We start from the raw sequence: 16,227 nt of genomic DNA on the forward strand, positions 1-16,227 counted from the left end.
AAAAACATAATGATGATTTGACTGTAACATCAGGGTAGTGATGTTGTAGCCACGCGTTCCGGGAAACACACTCACTCAGAAGGACAGTGCAGATAGTGGAGTGCAATTTATTACACCAGCAGGCCCAAGGCAGAGTCTCCTCTTAACCAAGGGCCCGACCAGTTTTTGTAAAAACCTTATATACCCTAAGAGTACATGCACAAACCCCACCTCCCCAAATTCCCTGAACCTAGTCTGAACAAAGGAAAAAGAAAGATACTGTTAGGGGAAGTACACTGATTGAAACCGCCCACCCTGGCCAGGCACCATAGTAACCATTTGCATGAGTTATTTTATGGCAGGAGATCCTGATAAGGAATACAGAACTAATAAGCCACCACCAGCCAGAAGAGTTCAGGAAAGGTCGAGAGGAGGCACTACCTGTACGTCCACTTCCCAGAATCCCTCTTGCTAGCATCCATCTTGGCTGAGCGATGCGTGCGCCACCAGGAAAGACTCTGAATTAGAATGATTGCCCAAAGACCACCCGGAAACTAATCCCATCACCATAAAACCCAAGACTGCGAGCCACGCGGCAGGGCAGTTCTCCTGGGTTCCCTTACCCTCCTGCTCTCCACCCAGGTGCCCTTTCCCAATAAAATCTCTTGCTTTGTCAGCACGTGTCTCCTTGGACAATTCTTTTCCGAGTGTTAGACAAGAGCCCAACTTCGGGCCCTAGAAGGGGGTCCCCCTTCTTACAACAATACAATCAAAGTTAACCCATGGTTCATAAGTCTTAAGCCTAGGTAGTTAGCAGTGGACAATTATCAATAGGCCTGTGGTCATACCCCAATAAGTATATGGAATGTATGATTCTATTCAGTCACACAGATGATTAGGGTATTCTTCTAGGCGATGGAGAACCCTAGGGCTCTTCCTTCCGGGGGCCTGGTTTTCCAGCTGGTACGTCGTTTCCATAGGTACTGGGCATAGAGCTCAAAGTCCACAGTCCAGCTCAAGATGGAGTCCTGCTTTCAAGATAGAGCCTGTTCTGTTTCTTCCTTCAGTGATACTTTGAGATAGCTATAAAAACTACGATAGGAAACTATCTGTGACATCTACTAGTGACAAAGTCACAGGCATCCCAATACTATTGTGGTTTGATGTCTGCATTTATACTTAAAGGAGATGCTAAACACTGTTGAAGCTAGAGATTAGTGAAATTAAAGATGCAATATTCCCACTCAGATTACACACACCTTTTGATACATATCCCCTGCTCTTTGGTGGTATTCATGGTGTAATTTTATGAAAGTGAAGCTCAGAGAAATGAATTAGATTGTTTTAGCTTGCATTTTAGGGTCAAGAATTCTGAGTCTCACTGGATTCTGTTTGCTACACTACCTCCTAATTTTGGAGCCACTAAACAGAGGTTTGGGGACTCTTTCTAGATCAAGGGTACTGCCTTGGCCTTGTGCAATTACACTCTTTAGGTTTCTGGACAAATTCAAGCATAAAACTGGGCTAAACCTGTTGTTGTTGTTCATTCACTAAGTTGAGTCTGACTCTTTACAAACCCATGGATCGACTCTAGGATGCCAGACTCCTCTATTCCCCATTATCTCCCAGAGTTAGCTCAAATTCATGTCCACAGAATCTTGGTGCTATTTAACCATCTCATCCTCTGCTGACCTCTTTTGCCTTCAATCTTTCCAACAATAGGGTCTTTTCTAATGAGTCCACTGGCTCTTCACATCAGGTGGTCAAAGTATTGGAGCTTCAGCTTCAGCATCAGTCCTTCCAATGAATACTCAGGGTTGATTTTCTTTAGGGTTGACTGATTTGATCTCCTTGCAGTGATGGGCAATTCCAAAAGGAAGTTGAGTGTAAGAACTTCACCCGCAGAACCCCAGTGACAAAGAGCCTCTCTCACTGGGACTAACTCAACATTGGGAAAAGAAACCCTGGTTTAGCTGTAAAGAGGGCATCTCTTTGGCATTTTTTCCCCTTTCTTCTAAATCCCCAAATTGTTGATCTGAACAGCTTAGGAGAGGGAGGGAGAAGGAAGACTAAGAGAGAGAAACAGAGATACCTGCCAATTTAAAGAGAGAAGGGCTTATATGCATATATGCTTATATTATTCCCAATGCAAGTCTGACAAAAATCCTTCAGGAAAGAAAGAGATACAGCCATCTGGTCATGGGGATTCAGCTTCTTTGTTTCCAAATGTTATAGCTCTCACCAGAGCAGCCACCCCACGTGAGGGAGGGCTGATATGGGAGGTATTAGAGGGGAAACATCTGTTCACTAAGTACTCTACTGAACAGCAAAAAAAATCCTGGGCCACCCCTCTTTCCTTGAGTGCTTTCTCTAGCCGGTCCTACTTCACTCCTTTGGGAGTTTCCTGTTCCATTACGTAGGTAAGACAGCGAGAAGTCCCGGCTCTCATAATTGTGAGTGGTTTGACTGTGTGTGTACGTGCGCGAGTGTGTGTGTGTATGTGTGTGTGTTGGAGGAAAGTGGAGCCTGCTCCAAGGGGCTTAGCAATCTAGTTGTCAATTTAAAATATTTTCGGAGTGCTTGAATGCTAGCTCCAAAGCGAATCGCACTCTCAAATTCAGCAAAATGAACAATACTGATAAGGAAGATGAGGAGGGTGGGAAACCCACACGGCGGAATGGAGCTGTCCATGAGGCGGCAGTGACAGGGGAGCGCTCTGGGGAGAGGCGCTCTGCAGAGAGAGTCTCTCGGCCTCTTCTCTCTCGATCCACCCTCAGGCGACGCTTCTTCGGTAAAAAGCATTCGTAGGAAATAATCCCAAAGCCGGGAACCCGGGCGATCGACGGGCGCAGCTTCCTGGAGAGGTCCCTCTCCCCCCGCGGCTGGCGCGGAGTGTGGCGATCCGGCCCGGGGCGGGGGATGACTTCATGCGGCCGGAGCGGCTGCAGCAGCTGGCAGCTGGGGTGGGGGCCGGCTGAGCTGACCACGCAGCGGCCGGCGCGGCGGCACTGCGGCCCGGGGCAGCGGACGCCTGGGACGTGCGCTGACTCGATCGCGCCCGAGAAGGTAAGCTGCCGGGCTATCACTACCTTCGGCCGCGCTGCGCGGTGCTCTGCGCTCGGTTAATAATGGGGTTTGCGATACCCTGGGAAGAAGGCGACTGTCCCTGCTGCATTCTGTATTGGGGTGAAGGAGCAACAACTGGAAATGTTAATCAAGTGCTTGAGATCGGAGGAGCGGTGTTTTGGGGCAGACAAAGAAGGCGGTCAGCCTCTATATTCATATTAAAGCTAATCGACCGTGGCAATGCTAGACTCACTTAGATATTGAAGAGTATTCAAAATGTAAAATAATTTTGAGTTGCACTTTTAACGTTGCTGCCTTCAACCTTCGCTTGGGTGTTTTCTGGTTTGTGAGCAGCAGGTCCTTGGCAGGAGCTTGGAGAAGTCATCGAAAATCTTCCCTCTTCTTTTGCCTTCCTCCCGTCTTCTCCCTTTCCAGTGCTCAGAATGGGTTCCGTGCACATTTCGACGTCAAACGCCCGCTTCAACACCCAACCCTTAGAAAGAGTCTCAGATTCGAGGTGAAACTTGCCTTCGGAGTTCAGCTTGGGTTGTGCAGCAGTTGGCTCCACTTCTCCCTTCATTTCTCTTGTCAATCTTTACTTGATTTTTTTTTTCCTCCCGTGGATGCTGTGGCTATCCCCCGGCCAGCTCTTGTCAGCCCCTGTCCACCACCTCCTTTCCATGACTGATTTTGTCAAGGACTCAGAAAGGGCATTGCCCCCCACCACGTTTGGACTGTTACTCGTGTCCTTCCCCCAAATACAGGGCATGAGAAAAGTCCTTTCAGCCCAGTACCAACATGGTTTCCGATAACTCGCTTCGTTGGAGTCCCTGCAGCTATCCTAGACGGGTTTCGAGGACAGCAGAATCCGTCGGGCTGTGAGAAAGAGAGCGATACCTAACGAATGTTGCTCCTGTGCCTAAGAATAGGTGGAAGTAGGGATGTGAATGCCAGCCTATCCCGTTTTTCTTGAAGCCTTTTTTGGAAGGCTGTGAGACACCTAGCTGGGTAGGGTATGAAGCAAGTCCTCCGGCCAAAGCAAACCACGCGTTTGTTCTAGGATTCCCCCAATACCTCAAAAGAGTTTCCGGAGGCTTTCCCCACAGGCAGTGAGAAAGCCAGGGGAGCTGGCCAGTCTGAGCCTCGGGTTATTGGGGCATCCTCAAGGTTTTAGGGATTCCGACCTCGGATTTCCCCACAGACGCCTTGCTACTGAGCTCAAGTGCCCACCTAAGGACGTGCGTTTGAATGATATTCTGTGAAATGGTTAAGATGGCTGTGATGGGAATTGCAAATGTGCTACTTCCCCAACAGAGAACAGTTGCAATAAGCCGAACTGTGGTGTCAGTGTGTTAATAATATTCTATTTAGAATGACATTTATTCTCTTTACATTTGAAATCATAGAGACAGTTTGACTCCAAAGCCCTGCAATTTTAATACATTGAGAGAGGAGATCAATGAAAAAGAGGACCAGGGTTTTATAGCTAAAAAATTGACCTCTGCTTACCTTTTTTTTTTTTTTTCTAATATGGCTTTTAGACAAAGATACTCGTTCTGCAAAATCATGTTACTTCTATTTATATATCATTATTGTTTTTCTGATTACAGATTCTCTATTTATAAGTACACTGTGGAAAAATCTGACTTGGTTTCTTTGTTCCTACCTTCAGTATATGAGGCAGAAGGAGTAGGGGTGGTGGGTGGAATTTCACTCCAAGTGGTCCACTCCAGGAACTGTTCCTCTGAATCATGAAAACCTTTGGACCGAAAATTTTTTTGGCTTGTTGTTGTTATTATTATTATCTGTTGAATGTGGTTTGGGTTTGAGATATTAAATTTTCAAGATCCTGAAATTTTGACACAAGGCACATCAACTAGACAGGGAAACAAAGAACAAAAACAGCAAAAACCTTTCTTTCACCACCTTTTTTACCTAATCGTAAAATGTTTAACCATATGAATAACTATTCTGAGTAATAAGTGAAAAGCATAGTGAATAATACTTCATTTTTAAAAGAATAGTCCACGGTCTATGAAATACAGGTTAGTGCAATTGATCTTAAGTACAATAAAAATTTCTGTCATTTTAAAAGGTGTATTTATGTTGAAGATAGTACATGAAAATATGCTAATGATGATTAGAAATTGAAAGTGTCTGTTACTTGGTTTCTGAAGAATCTGAATTGTTTGGCAAGAAGTGGGTCAGGACTAGGGGACTGGTGCTGCCTAAAATCATCTTACCTGCCAGTGATTTTACAGGTGAGATGAATGTACTAAGTTATAGATTATGGTTGGAGAAGCCATTAGGGAAAAAAGAAAACCCAGATAGAAAATATAATTTCCTACTGTAGTGCAACTAATTAAGATAAATAAATTTAAGGGATTTCTGAACTTAGACTTTGTTACGTTTAAACAATTTCTGAGAGAAGTTTCTAAATTCAAAGCCTTGGGAAGAAACAGTGGTGTGATATCCTGACTGAAACTGATTTATTACTTTATTTCCTTTTTTTTAAATGTTTCCCAGAGAAAGGAAAAATTAATCGCCTGGTATTAAGGAGGAGGAACACCAAATAGAAGGGTGTGCACTATTAGATGTTAAATGAACTGTAGGAATGTTTTGTAGTTTTGACAAGACAGATTTGAAATCAGTCTGTTGCTTTCCAATCAAGTAAAACTGTATTTAGTCTGGTGGGTGGTCAGTATTATCAGTAACTTTGCTGTCATTATGCATGCATGCTCAGTCATGTCTGACTCTATGCGACACCTTGGACTGTAGCCTGCCAGGCTCCTCTGATCATGGGGTTTTTTTTTTTAGTTTCTTACAAATCCCCTTAAATTACCCCATGACCAACCAAGACCAAGTAGTCTTTATTCCAGTTTGTGCCCCATGACATCACACCTGTATGTCTTCTTTGTTCCATTCACTCACCCTGCTACATGTTGAAAACTTATTCACATCTTATACTGCCTCTTCCATGAAGCCTTCTCCATAAGTCTACCCACCTTCCTTCATGTCTCAGATGTGTTTCTCCCTTGTCTAAATTCCTATGGCATTTTCCATTTTGGTCTGCCCTTTAGTTTGAACATGATCTGCTCTTGTAAAACAGGCCTAGAGAGCAGAGTCTGTGACTAACAACTTTTTATTACCTACAACTCATAATACAGTTCTTAGCTATGTATATGCAAACTAGATGTTCAGCAATTTGATTTTAGTGAAGAAATGAGTTATTATTTTCCAGGGGTATATATCCACCTACTCTAATAGCCAAGTTGGGTGTGTGTGTGTATTTAGTCACTCAGTTGTGCCAACTCTTTGCAACACTGTGGACTGTAGCCCACCAGGCTCCTCTGTCTATGAAATTTTTTTCAGGCAAGAATTCTGGAATGGGTTGCCATTTCCTCCTCCAGGGGATCTTCCCAACCCAGGGATCAAACCTGCATCTCTGGCATCTCCTGCATTGGCAAGCAGATTCTTTGCTACTGTGCTACCTTGGAAGTCAAAAGCCAAGTTAGGCTCTAAATAAGGTCTGCAAGTACCACTTTACTTGTTTAAAATCCTTACATAATAAATAAATAATGAAAGTACCTTCAAATAGTCATATTCACAAAAGTTATTGTGAACTTACATGCCCTTAAATGGATATTGGTTCATCCATATTAAGAAACATAGTAAGCACCACAAAACAAAACTTATACTTATCCAAAAAGTCATTACCAAGACCCTGCAGTGAGATTTATGCTTATGTTTTCTTCTAGCAGTTTCATAGTTTCTGGTCTTACACCTGAGTCTTTAATCCAATTGAAGTTAATTTTGTGAGGGTAATAAGATTTATTGGTCCAGTTTCTTTTACATGTGAATATCCAGTTATCCCAGAGTTCCCTTATATGGACCTTTTCTCTTTTCTCTTTCTGCTCTTAAAATTCTTTCTTTGTCTTTGACTTTTGACAATTTAATTACAATGTGTATCAATGTAGCCATATTTGAGTCCAACCTATTTGGGGTCATTTGGGCCTCATGGATCTGGATATCCATTTGTCATCCCAGGTTTGGGAAGTTTTCAACCATTATTGCTTTGAATATACTTTCTGTCCCTTCTTTTCTTTTCTCCTGGAATTCCCATAACATGTATATCATTTATTCTTTTTCTTTTGTCCTTTCATTGGATAATTCCTAATGTCTTATCCTCTAGTCTGCTGATCCTTTCTTCCGCATGGTTGAATCTACCTTTGATACTCTATTGAATTCTTCAGTTCAGTTATTGTTATTGTACTTTTTAATTCTAGTATTCCTGTTTTTATTTTTATTTTTTTAATGCTTCTATTTCCTTGTCAAACATCTTGTCTTGTTCACCATTGTTTTCCTAATTTCGGTTATTTGTCTGTGTTTTCTTGTAGTTCACTAAACTTCCTTAAGAGGATTATTCTGAATTCTTTGACAGTTCCTAGATCTTCACTTTTTTAAGGTCATTTATTGGAGTTTTATTAGTTTCCTTTGGTGGTGTCATATTTGCCTAATTTTTTGTGATCCTTGATTCCTTACATTGGTATCTGAATACTTGATTAATTTGGCTCCTCCTCCAGACTTTACTGGTGATTATATTCAGTAGTATATGGGGCTATGAATTGGTTTCTTGGCAGGGCAGCAGGACAGCACACAGAACCTATATATATAGCTCATTGTTTGGGGACCCAAGTCAGGCCAGAGCATGCACTGGATTCCCTGGTCAGGTGAAGACACTGGTTTTGCTCTGCAGAGGGGGGTCAGTGTCACTGTATCTGGGGCTGTTGATGGGCTATACAGCTTCCCATGTGCTCTGATTAGGCTCCTGGTTAGTCAGGTTGAAGTCTTTTTTCCAGTGATAGTAGGGCTATGAAATAAATTCCCCGCCCAGGCACAGCAGCAAGAGAAGCACCTTTAAAGCCAGTAAAGCTCTTTTGTTATCTTAATTCAACCTGACCCACACGTCAGGTTCTCGGACTGAACAAGGCCACTGGCTTGGCTTTGCAAACTATCAGCTGTGCCTTCTCTAGGCTTGCACACTGCTGGGCCACACAATTTCTAGGAGTTGTCACCAACCCTTCTAGTCATTTGGGGCAGGAAGACTCTTCACAGAGTGGAGATGGGGGGATACGTGAACTGGGGAAGGGCCACTCCAGCTACCCTTACTGTCTCCAACAGGCTGCCCAGTTGGGAGGAGCTGGGAGCTACTCTCAGCCTTGGCTAAGGATTAATCTCCCTGCCTAAGCATAGTATAGGAGCCCTCCACACCGGCTACTGTCTTTGCTTTGGGGGTGATTGCTCTGCCTGCCTGCCTCTTGGTTAGAGTGCCATTGGGCCACACAGCTTCCAGGATTTATTGCCAGCCCTTTTGATCAGATGGCCGGAAGACAGTCTCCACATTGGTAGGCTGTGGCTGTGCTCTTTCCCTGGGGGTAGGCAAACCAGGCTCTAGGGCTGTATGAAAATCAGGTGGATCTGTACCCCTCTGATTTCCCTGGTTGGAGTGCTCCCTAACCTGGCTCTCTAGATGAACAAAGACACTAGTTGTGATCATTACTTGGGCACTGCAGGTGTGAATTCTGTCTGTCACAATCCATGTGCTGGCTGTTGCATGCCCCTTACCCCTTCATCACAGTCCAACTTTCAGTGGTCAAGCCCTGCGGATTCCCCTGCAAACCCAGCGGAGCAGATCAGAGTAGTGGCTCCCAGAAAGCTACCCCAATGCTCGGGGCGGTGCTGCCCGTCCCCCAGTTCTCTTCTCCTACTGCAAGAACCAGCCCCTCAGTGGTGCTCCCCTGGCCCGGGGGAGGAGCGATGCAGCCTAATACAGTCTGTCTTGGTCTCTGTGGTGCAACGGTGCTTCAGCCTCACCTCTGTGTTCTGGGATTCTCTCAAATAGTGTCCTGTTTCCAAATAATTTTTGGTTGTTCCTCCTGTGAGGGCAACTAGAGCCAGGAATAAACTTGGTGATTCCTCTGGGCTTACTTTGACAACATGTATGTCCTTTATAGCCCAGATATGTCTGGTACTTGAGATGAGGTTCTCCTTTTTTGTTACCCCAGCTCTAGGACGTAAAATCAGAACTCTTCACTAGCATTGGCACAAAGGCAGCTGAGAAGACTAGGAAGCAGGTGCCAAGGAGGAGAGTGAGTCAAAGAACCTTGATTCATAGAAAAGGAATCCCAGAAGGAGCTCTAAATATTATACATTCCAAATGATTTATTGAGGATTTTCCAATCAAAATCATTTATACGAAAAAGACACAGTTCTCAGACTTGGAGTACTATACTGCCAAAGATGTGGAAGAGCATTGCCAGCAATTGAGTGGTGTAGTATACTCTGAAATACATTCAGTTTCCTTAGGATGGATGTATGTCTGCCTGAAAGTTACTATTTCTTTCTAATAATGCTATCTACAGTAATATATTTGCTTTTGCCAAGAAATGACATCCCCCTCAGGTTCTGAAACAATTACAAATACAAAAGTATATTAAGGTTTTTAGCTGATACTTAAGGAAACCAGTACGAGCTAACTGCTTCCTACTGATGCTAGTATTCAAAGACAGGTGTGAGAAGACCATTAACCTAGAAAAAAACAGAGAGAGATGGAAAGATGGAGAGAAAGAACTCAAAAGAAGACTACTTAAACTGTTGCCTTCTTTGTTGTTGTTCAGTCACTTAGTCATGTCCGACAGACTCTTTATGACCCATGGACTGCAGCACACCAGGGTTCCCTGTCCTCCACCATCTCCCAGAGCTTGCTCAATGGACCCATATCCACTGAGTCGGTGATGCCATTCAGCCATCTTGTCCTCTGTCATCCCCTTCTCCTCCTGCCTTCAGTTTTTCCTAGCATCAGTGTCTTTTCAAATGAGTCGGCTCTTTGCATCAGATGGCCAAATTATTGGAACTTTGCTTTCTTTATATGTCCCAAAATATGATAATAGCTGTATAAGTTCCTAAAATAAATGCAAGTTTATGGAAACTTCATAATATGCCTAATATGAGGTAAATTTTTATTTTATAGTTTATTTTGGTAAAATGTCCCATAACATAAAGTTTACCATTTTAGCCAGTTTTAAGTAAAATCTAAGATTTTAATTAGATTAATTTAAAAAATAAAAAGTTGAATTTTTAATCTAAAACTGCCTTATTTCATATTTATGTACCTGCATTATGGTATATCTTTTGTTGTTTTTTCTTAGTTTCTCTTTAGAGTATCTTTTAAACTTTATTTTAAAACATAATAATTAAATCCCAAAGATGCAAGTGTCTTATTTAAGCTAAACTACGTAATGTTGGAATATCTGAAGTGTGAACACAATTGGCAAAACTTTTAACTACCTTCCTTAGAAGAAGGCTGTCTTGATTTGCATTGTCCCAGAAAGGAGAAACTGAGAGCTTGCTGGGGACTGCATCATGCTTTACTTAATTAGACATTAACATGCTAAAAGGACAAGGATGAAGCAACGTGTTATAACATATTTTTGAAAAGCTACGTAAGGGTGAAGGGTTGCAAGAATACAGGCAGACACACCCTAGACATTTCACAGCAGTATTTAAAGTATACTGTTTCTTTAGTGGATTGGGATGGAGGAACCTATTAACAAACATTTCCCCTATTTACTTTTGTGCTTATTGCTGTCTAATCAAGCGCGCGTTAAAAAGCAGATGAAACAAGCATTCTAACTTTGGCCTAGGTAATCAACAATCCCATATCTTAATGGACTGCAGTGACTATGAGACTGAGGATTCTTGGTCACTGCAATAGTAACAGCAACACAACCCGCTTTGTTCCTTTTGTTGTATACTGCAGAATGTGAATAAATAGAGAGAAGTCAATGATGTCTTTAGGCCATTTTTTACAGTTCTCTCCATGAGGTTTCACACTTGGGTTCTCTGGTAATCAAAGTATAGTGAAAAACAACCAGGGTGCTAATGCTCTCTCGCCATTCACAAAATTTAATGCATCTGGGATTTGCAGAAATAATGTTGAATTTGAATTGGTTGTACCCACCAAATTCAAATTCAGATTTAAAGCCAGTCAAATTTTAAAGATTATAAAGATTTCTGTATTTGTGAAGTCGCTATTTCACTACAGAAATTAAAATCTGACACTAAAATAAGCTGATATTAAAAAATCCATTCAATAAGGGGAGGAAGATTGGCATCTTGGTCATAGTAAAAAAAAAAAATCAATAAACTGTTCAGGTAAAATACTTGTGTTTGAATTACCTCTTAATAAATGAAATGGAAAATGAAATAAAATGGCAGTACAGCATTAATGGAAGGAAAGCAATCTGGTTGATTTCAAAGTGTGTGAGTGTAAAATAGAAGAGTTTTTTTAGTTTGTCTAATTTAATAACATTTATTCTGAATAGCTTTTTGTCATTTTTAAGATCAGTCAAAAGTTATAGACATTATCTTCAAGGTTTGCTGATCACTAGGCCCTCTTCTTCCCTTTCTCTCTTTAATGTTTTATTTATTTCGGGGAGTTTGGGTTACCATTTATGTGCAAATCATGTCTTTCCGGAAGTGAGCTTGAACCTTGAACCCCACCTAGTTTGAATCATACCCCTACTGTTATCTATTTTTATGATAGAAACTCACCACTGTGAGTTGTTTCTTGACATTTAAACAGGAAAATCATAGGGTTGTCATGAAGATTAAAGAAGGTAACATAAAGAAGAATTTATAACATAGTAAGGGTTAATAAATGTTTCCAGCTTTTATCTTTTTAATTTTTCTGAGCAATTTACAATGAGATCTCATTACCACAGTTGTTCCCCAAATTTGTGAACCTCTTCCTACTTTTCTCTATTTCAAACCAAGCCTTGAAATGACTGAACTTCATGGGAAGGTGTCTCAAAAAAGTAATCCCAGTGGCAGGAGAGGTTGGAGCTACTGCAATGCAAAGTTGTCAGGCTCTGATCTGGCAGAAGCTGTGGGAATTAGACTTAGCTTCTATTTTTAATTCTGCAAGTAGTTGATTGGATGAGTTGGGAAAACTCAGTTGGCATCTTACTCTCTTTCTGAATTGTACCATATGTCTAGTCACTCTTTTCACTGACTCATTATCAGACATGGTATCAAGGTTGTTGAATATGGGTGTTGATTTCAGAAGCTAATGTTATAGAAAGTGGGAATTGTTCTCTGTCTTAAAAGCAATAGTTGACAATTTAATTTTTTTTGTAATACAGTATTGAAACCCTGGGGAGAGGGCAACTAAAGCCTTGTTAACATGCACTTCCTCTAACAAAAGCCTTTAAAGATAATCCCGCTATCTGCCTTGTACCCTAGCCTTTTTTAAAAATGTGTAACTATTGAAGTTTTTTAAAATGTTAATCAATATCATTAAGTTGTCCAAAAAGGAAAGTTAATCTGTAACTCTACTGTACATCATATACAAAGAAATTTCTTGGTATATGATATCTTTCTATATTACTGAATCTCAAAAAATTTAGAGTGTACATGTAAGAATTTTAATAGAATACTGTTCTTTACTATGTTCTACTGAGTAGATTCAATCCCTAGCAACACCTTTAAACAGAAATAAAAAAATAAAAACTCAATTAATATGAAAACTAGTACCAAAAACACCTGCCTATAAAAACTGTACTTTTAGTACACAGACATGCTTTAGTGTGATAACAATTTTGTTGGGCTTAAAAAGCACACAATTTTATATTTTTATATGACTTCTATATGGACCATTTTGGTTTAAGCAAACAAGTACAAAAAGTGCCTAAAACCTTCCATTTAACATATGAGCCATAGTTGTTCAACAAGTGAGCATTATGTGGTGATAAACAGCTCTTGCCAAATTGGCAATAATTTATTTCTATTGGTAGAGTTTAATCATGTGTGTGTGTGCATGTGAGCATGTGCATGCGTGTGTGTTCACTGTGTCCAGCTCTTTGTGACCCCATGGACTGTAGCCCACCAGGTTCCTCTGGCCATGGAAATTCTCCAGGCAAGAATACTGGAGTAAGTGGGTTGCCATTTCTTACTCCAATAATTCTTCCTGACCCAGGGATCGAACCCATGTCTCCTGCTTTGGCAGGCAGATTCTTTACCACTGTGCCACTTGGGAAGCCACAAATCATGTGTACCAAACCTTATTCTTGTAAGTAAAAAGTATAAAACATTTTTAAAAGTTTGTCCTTAATTCCTAAACCGATATTTTTAATCCCCATTTGAATGCTGAATTCATTAGCTATTCACCAAAGGCTTGATGCATAGATTTTGTGTATAATCTGATCTTCAGATGATACATTGCACACAGTGAAAATTCCTGTTTTAAATATATGCGTGCATACATGTATGCACAAATATCATACAGAAATTATATAGAGAGGCATTCCCCAACTTTTAATGGTTTAACTTAACGATTCTTCAGATTTACGATGGTGCAAAAGTGATACTCACTTAGTGGAAAAAGTATTTTTTGAATTTTGACCTTTTCCCAGGCTTGCAATATGCAGCTTGATGCTTTCTGGTGATGCTCAGCAGCAGCAGCTAGCTTCTGCTCCCAGTCAGCCATGCGTCACAACTGATACTTTACAACCATTCTGTTTTTCACATTCAGTAGTGTTCAGTAAAACAAATGAGATGCTCAACATGTTATAAAATAGGCTTCTATCAGTTGATTTTGCCCAACTGTAGGCTAATGTGAGTGTTCTGAGTACGCTGAAGGTACGCTGTGCTAAACTATGATGGTTGGTAGATTGTGGGTATGCCATCATTAGTGTCAGTTGCTCGGCCACGTCTGACTCTGTGAACCCATAGACTGTAGTCCTCCAGGCTCCTCTGTCCCTGGAATTCTCCAGGCAAGAACACTAGAGTGGGTAGCCATTCTCTTCTCTAGGAGACCTTCCAGACCAAGGGGTTGAACCCCAGTCTCTTGCAATGCAGGCAGATTCTTTATCATCTGAGCAACCAGGGAAGCCCTGGGTGTAGTATAAGTATTTGCAATTTATAATATTTTCAGTTAGTGGTGGGTTTATCAGGATGTAATGCTATATAGTAAGTTAAGTATTTTATGTGTATTATATATTAATTGTATTTAATCACTTATGTGTCTATTAATATATATACATATGTATGGATTATACATGTGTGTTTTCATGAACAGCTGTCTTCTGTTTCAAATATTTGATTATATTTAAGATAAACAAATTATTGGAGAAGCATTTGAATAATCTTTGTCTCCAGAGTCAAGTTTTGCAAAGAAAATTTATGTTTTCACTGTATATTTTTCAAAACTTAAAAGAATATTTTTGAAATTTTAAAGTGATTCTTTACTATATGAATACAATATATTTCAGGTACTACATATGTTATTTCTACATATATATATTTGTAGATTTATACATATTTCAGTGTTTTTAAGCCTGATCTTACTGGGTTATAACTACTGTACAATTATGTGAGAATAGCGATGACTGAACGACTGAACTGAACTGAGTAGTATTGCTGCTTTTCAGCTTGGAACATGTTTCCGTTTCATTTGATTATATTTTATCCATTAAATGCTCTGGGCTTTCATTATCTCTTTTGTTTTGAGGAAGACATTTTATGGTGCATTAGAAATTTATTCTTCTATATTTCATGCCATAATTTTCAGTGTCTCACAGAATCCTAATTTGGAATGTTCTCACTTGAATTGTGTTTCAGTATAGAGACTTGCCCCTTTTGGAATCATCAGATCTGTTGGTTAGGTATTTCTCATTTTTTTAATTGGGGAAAGGGAGGAAGGAAATTGCACTTTGGAGTTTTTCTAGTTTCTTTCTACACTTGTACCTAAAAAAATTCACTCTCATAGTAAAACTAGAAACATGAGATTGGCAGTTACATAGTCTCAAATTAGGACAACCCAATATATTGTAATTTTTTCAAGTAAGAGAAGCAAACTTGATGTGACATTCATTTTGATCCTCCTCGCCACCCTAACCCAGGTAGTTTACTATTAACTAGATTTTGTAAAATAGCCACTTGTTGATTAATAATCCTGCTTTCTCCATTCTTAGATTCATAACATTTTTATACAAAGTTTTAACAAATCTGTGAGTTGGATTATTGGTTTCCTCTTGATTTCTATCTGATTAGTTCTGTGATTTAAAGATGCTTAAAGATCAGACTTCTCAATTAAAAAACATAAGCACAGTAAAAGCAGTTTTTATAATTCTGAATATATTCTCTTGATGGTTAAGACATATCTTATAGATGTCTAATGTTTGGATGCTTTATAAATAAAAGTAGTATGATTAATCATGTATTAACCTATACTATCAGAAATTCCTTCTACATCCTTTCTAGGACACAAATATGACATTTCTATATTGTTTTCATTTAATCATTTTAATGAAGCATTATACTTGTAATATTTCATAAAAACACACTGCATCAATTGTAATACTATATAGTTTAGGAATTTTGATTCCATATATGAATATACTAACTTCCCGTTGAAATTGTTACGACGTAGGGTCAAAATTCGGAGAAGGCAATGGCACCCTACTCCAGTACTCTTGCCTGGAAAATCCCATGGACGGAGAAGCCTGGTAGGCTGCGGTCTATGGGGTTGCTAAGAGTCGGACACGACTGAGCGACTTCACTTTCACTTTTCACTTTCATGCATTGGAGAAGGAAATGGCAACCCACTCCAGTGTTCTTGCCTGGAGAATCCCAGGGACGGGGGAGCCTGATGGGCTGCCATCTATGGGGTTGCACAGAGTCGGACACGACTGAAGTGACTTAGCAGGAGTAGCAGGGTCAAAATTAACTTGAAGGTTATTAGTGTTATTATTCTGGATTCTAATAGCTACTGGTGCAAATAAATCATAGAGACAAAAATATCCCTGGTTTAGAGCTTCTGCACTATTAATGACATACTGAGATGTCTCTTGGCTATCAGTAAATGATATATTTTAGACCATAGCCTATGAAATGAATTGCCAGTTGGCAGGCAGCCTTTGACAATAAAAATGCACAGATGTTTGCTACTCTACCTTTGCAAAATCATTGATTCACATAAATATGATCTTAGTAATTGACATATGACTATTAATGTTCAATCATTCTCTATAATATTCCTGTTGCCAATTATTAATAGTATAATGGGTAGACAGAAATTCTGTGGTATGTATTCAGATTTTTAATTAAACTCAATTGTAATCT

The 16,227-nt window shown here is 40.1% G+C and overlaps 1 protein-coding gene across 2 annotated transcripts in view; it reads left to right on the top strand.

Moving 5' to 3' along the window:
* Nucleotides 1-2,920: 2,920 nt before the first annotated feature.
* The window catches only part of PKIA (cAMP-dependent protein kinase inhibitor alpha), a 97,051-nt gene continuing 83,744 nt past the window's right edge, over nucleotides 2,921-16,227 (top strand). The window contains exon 1 of one of the 2 annotated variants that reach the window (XM_061123532.1): nucleotides 2,921-3,045. The gene's annotated coding sequence lies outside the window, so the exon portion shown is untranslated. The remainder of the gene's footprint in view (nucleotides 3,046-16,227) is intronic. The other variant, XM_061123533.1, reaches the window with a different exon arrangement.

This window comes from Dama dama, chromosome 21 (assembly GCF_033118175.1).
Source record: "Dama dama isolate Ldn47 chromosome 21, ASM3311817v1, whole genome shotgun sequence".
Classification (NCBI taxonomy): domain Eukaryota; kingdom Metazoa; phylum Chordata; class Mammalia; order Artiodactyla; family Cervidae; genus Dama; species Dama dama.